This window comes from Hyalella azteca, unplaced genomic scaffold (assembly GCF_000764305.2).
Source record: "Hyalella azteca isolate HAZT.00-mixed unplaced genomic scaffold, Hazt_2.0.2 contig13731, whole genome shotgun sequence".
Lineage (NCBI taxonomy): Eukaryota > Metazoa > Arthropoda > Malacostraca > Amphipoda > Hyalellidae > Hyalella > Hyalella azteca.
Window position 1 is genome coordinate 78,714 of NW_025943642.1, and position 5,072 is coordinate 83,785.

Below are 5,072 nucleotides of genomic sequence, written 5' to 3' on the forward strand. Positions count from 1 at the left end.
GCAGAGAGGCGCGGGTTCGATCCCAGCTCTGTGCGCCAGTTTCTGGTCAGAATCGGCGAGGAGGCCGGGCGGGCACAGCAGAATTGTAGCAGTGAGTTGCGAGTTCGAGACCGCAAAATGCCGTGAATGTTCTGTGATGTTAAGAATCGGCGACAGGCCTACGGCCTACTAAACGCTGAAATATTATTATTATTATGACACGAAGCGACTCGCGCGGAAAATCCACTCCGTATCAAAATGTTTCAGTTACTGCATTGTTTCATTTTGTAGAAAACTTCCCATATTGAAGAAAACATAATTTCGGGATACTCTGATTCATTTATCTCCTGTTTTTAGCTAAATCTCTTATAACGAATGAATCGTCGCAAATCTGGCAAAAAGGAGTGCGCAGCCGTCGGCCATAATATTAATTCTTAAACAAGCCTTGTAGCAAACGCTTTGTATAAACATGCTCATCTAATGTCAGCCTCAGAGCTACACTGTCGCGGACCGCGCTAGAAACATCGCAAGCCACACCAGTGCCGCGACGGCTTCATGCCGCTGCTCCAGCATATACAAATTAATTAGCCTGCATTTTAGAGGTGAAGGTATTAAGGTAATACAACTACTTATTAGGATCAGTTTTATGGAAGTTCATTGGCATTTTCCACCATTTAATATGAGATAGACGAGGGTAGCTCATATGTGTGGCAGCTCAAACCCAACACCATTCATGAGATGAGAGAAAATAATACACGCTCTGCCTCCGTTCACGCTTGCAACTCACATTATTTTGCCTGCTTTAAATTTACCAGTGTTGCCAGAGCACCTCAGTGCCAGTGTTGCCAGAGCATTTCAGCTCCAGTGTTGCCAGAGGACTTCAGCTTCAGTGTTGCCAGAGGCCTCAGCTTCAGTGTTGCCAGAGGACTTCAGCTCCAGTGTTGCCAGGGGACCTCAGCTTCAGTGTTGCCAGAGGACCTCAGCTCCAGTGTTGCCGGAGGACCTCCACGCCAGTGTTGCCAGAGGACCCTCACGCCAGTGTTGCCAGAGGACCTCAGCTCCAGTGTTGCCAGAGCACCTCAATGCCAGTGTTGCCAGATGACCTCAGCTCCAGTGTTACCAGAAGACCTCAGCTCCAGTGTTGCCAGAAGATCTAAGCTCCAGTGTTGCCAGAAGACCACTGCTCCACTCTTGCCAGAGCACCTCAGCTCCAGTGTTGCCAGAGGGTCTCAGCTCCAGTGTTGCCAGAGGACCCTCACGCCAGTGTTGCCAGATGACCTCAGCTCCAGTGTAGCCAGAGCACCTCAGCTCCAGTGTTGCCAGAGGACCTCAGCTCCACTGTTGCCATAAGGCCTTCCCGCCAGTGTTGCCACATAATTTTCACTCCATAGTTGCCAGAGGGCCTGTACACTGCAGTGTTGCCAGATGGTCGCCAGAAAAGTATTACCAGACTACTGTCACGATATTGTTGCCAGATGACCACCACTCCAATGCTGCCAGTTGACCGCTCGTAAAGCGTTGCCAGTGCCAGATCGTTGCCATAACAGCACCGGTGCACCGTAAATCGCACCCTGTGGCGACGTTGACGTAAATACGTTCACTGCAACGTAATTTATGGAGAGTGTCGCCCCCCACACCCAGGGGGGACTGGCCGGGGGTGAGGACCAGAGGGAGAAAGGGGGGAAAATAAAGATGAAATAATACATAATAATATATATAACAAATATAAATAATACCAGTTAAACAGAAGTAATAGATATCATGTAGCTGCTAGGAAGTGATGGGTAGGAGCTGCCCCACGTCGCGTTAACGTGAACTTTTAGGAGCAGAAAAAAATGGCGGCAACGTCGAGGTAAAAAAGAAGAACATTTCCCTCGTCCATTATATGATCAGACTGGCCATTATAGGGTCAGACTGGCCATTCTATGATCAGACTGGCCATTATAGGGTCAGACTGGCCATTATAGGGTCAGACTGGCCATTATAGGGTCAGACTGGCCATTATATGGTCAGACTGGCCATTATATGGTCAGACTGGCCATTATATGGTCAGACTGGCCATTATATGGTCAGACTGGCCATTATAGGATCAGACTGGCCATTATATGNCGCAGTGCACTCCTCGTCGCAGTGCATGTTCAGGCGCAGTGCACTCCTCGTCGCAGTGCATGTTCAGGCGCAGTGCACTCCTCGTCGCAGTGCATGTTCAGGCGCAGTGCACTCCTCGTCGCAGTGCATGTTCAGGCGCAGTGCACTCCTCGTCGCAGTGCATGTTCAGGCGCAGTGCACTCCTCGTCGCAGTGCATGTTCAGGCGCAGTGCACTCCTCGTCGCAGTGCATGTTCAGGCGCAGTGCACTCCTCGTCGCAGTGCATGTTCAGGCGCAGTGCACTCCTCGTCGCAGTGCATGTTCAGGCGCAGTGCACTCCTCGTCGCAGTGCATGTTCAGGCGCAGTGCACTCCTCGACGCAGTGCATGTTCAGGCGCACCGAATGTACTCTTCGTCGCAGTGCATGTTTATCTTCTACGCGATTTTATGTACGGCGTTTGTCTCGCTTTGCAATACGTCAGCAAAAGTCAATAATATCAACAAAATTAGAACTTTTAATGAACAAGGCACACATCTCCCGCAATTCAAATTAAAATTTAAGAACTGAACCTCTCCACCAACATTTTTGATTACATTTGAGTATCTATCGACTCGCATCAGGGACTACGTTAAAAATGTTACAACATATCCTTACAAAGGGATGCGTCATCAGCAACAAGACTGAAAGTTTTTTCTTAGCAAACTTTTAGCGTAAAAGTTTCTGCGATATCGCTGCCACTTGCAAGTAAATTATGCGAGCTCAAGCAGCGAAAAATTGAGATGAAAGCAAAAACTTTGAAACTAACGTTTGAATTCTAAGCAAAATAATCGCTTTCAAATACTGAGTCCTAGGATTCATAGAGAAATCTACATAACCCAATATTAGAAAAAAAGAGATAGACATTTGTCCATTGTAAATGATCCTCTAGAGATCTGGAGTTAATATTTCATTGGTAATACGTAACTTCCGGGCATTTTTTCGATTCTGTGACTAATTTTAAGACAAAAACTTCACAGCACTTTTTCTCTTGTCCCATAAAAATTACATAGAACTCCTGTGTAATTTCACAGGATATCATTCTTCACTACCTGAATTTTTGCAGTCGAATTTCAATGAGAATCATCTATTTGCTACGGTATAAAATATGTACCCAGCATCCCTGTATACTTCTTAATTCTAACATGTCAAGATGTTTAATGTGGCAAAGTCTTTCGTCGCATTCATACGAACGACCATTCCATTTTCATTCACCATATTCATTCACACGAACGACCTCACCTAAATACCTCAATGGCGTGCCATCCTCTTGTCTCACCTATCGCAATGCTTCAATTTGTTTTCATCAATTTCTCTTCTCGTCTTACTCTCCATGTCGCTCAGGCGTGTAAATTATACAAGTGACAATGTATTAAATTACAGCGTCCATCTTTCTTCCATTTCTCTTCTCGTCTTACTCTCCATGTCGCTCAGGCGTGTAAATTATACAAGTGACAATGTATTAAATTACAGCGTCCGTCTGTGCAGGAGCTCTGAATGCGGCCAGCAAGCGCAAGCTGCAGGACAGCGCCGACGGCGCGCTGCTGCAGGACAGCAAAAGTGAGTTTTGGGGCCTAGAGGTGTGGACATGAGGGACTTAAGGCGGAAATAAAGGACCTCTGTCATTGAAGACTTCATGGATCAATCAGAACTAAGCAGCAATTTAAAATATCTGATGGTCATTGAAGTATAAGCTCAAGTGATGAAGACTAAGGAACCTAAAGAAAAGTGATGTCAACTTAAGCGATACAGTAAAGTGTGGCCTTCAAAAGAGCGTCTGGGAAGAAGATAAAAAATTAGTGGAATGAGCGCTTCGGATTTATAAGATTTTAATGTTCTGCAATTCATTACCTACCAGTTACCTACCAGTTGAGCAATGCAATCTCCACACTAATAATGACTTTGCCGTCTATGATGGTGGTATCAGTTTCAATTTGATTACCTTCTAATTATTTAGGTAATCTTTAACACTGTTTGGCTCGAGAAATGATCCAGCCTCTGAGACCTGAGGTAAGAGTAACAGTTTCCTGGCTTGGCTTGGTAACAGTTAATATGTGGCAGGGTCTGCGGTGCCGTCCGAGTATCCACGGCAGCTGAAGAAGGCATACAAGGAAATATGGCGCCTGGCCACGCGCTGCCAACTGCTCGACGCCGCCCTCAAGAACAAGTCCTACGTCACCCACCGCTCACGCATCCTCTACCAGGTGACCTAACTACGCCCATCACACCCATTAGTGACGCAACTATATGTTCAACCCAGCACAAAACATTTTGATAATTAAAACCCTCACTTTGCAAAGAAGATAAAGTTCCCAATTTACTCCTGTTTCAAAGTATGGAAAAAATGTTTTCGTGTCTTTTCAGTTAACTTTATATTAACCAATTGTACAATTTACTTCCAATTTTGATGCAATAATTTCACCACTTTCCGCCATCCTTTCCCATTCTCTCGCTAAGAATGAATGTTCAGGTCCAGGCAAAATCCCGACGCGATAAGTATCCTGGATACACACCCGAACAGCCCCTACATCTACATATTTCTAGTGCCAGGCACACTCACAAACTCTGGCAAATATGTGCATGATTTATGAACTAGGGAACGCTGACGTCACGCGTTTGGTTTACAACTAAATTTGCGTAGCCTTTGTTGGAGACTTTTTTTAGTAGTTCATCTTGATTTGTATTTTTTCTCCTAAGCAAGTTTTGTTAAAGACCAGGGAATTAGTTTTATTTATTAGCTTCTTGTTAGTTTTTTCCATAAGTCGTACTAAATTCTTCGTAGGTGTTGGAAGATTGAAAATTAAATTACCGATAGACATTTTTAATATTGAACGACGTTTCGAATGTACAACATTCATTTTCAAGTTAAAGACGCATTGAGTAACGAAATTTGGGTTGACATATGTACGAAATCAAGTAAATTGGATACCATTCAAATAATGCTAAAATTTCGTTTACGTGATACTAC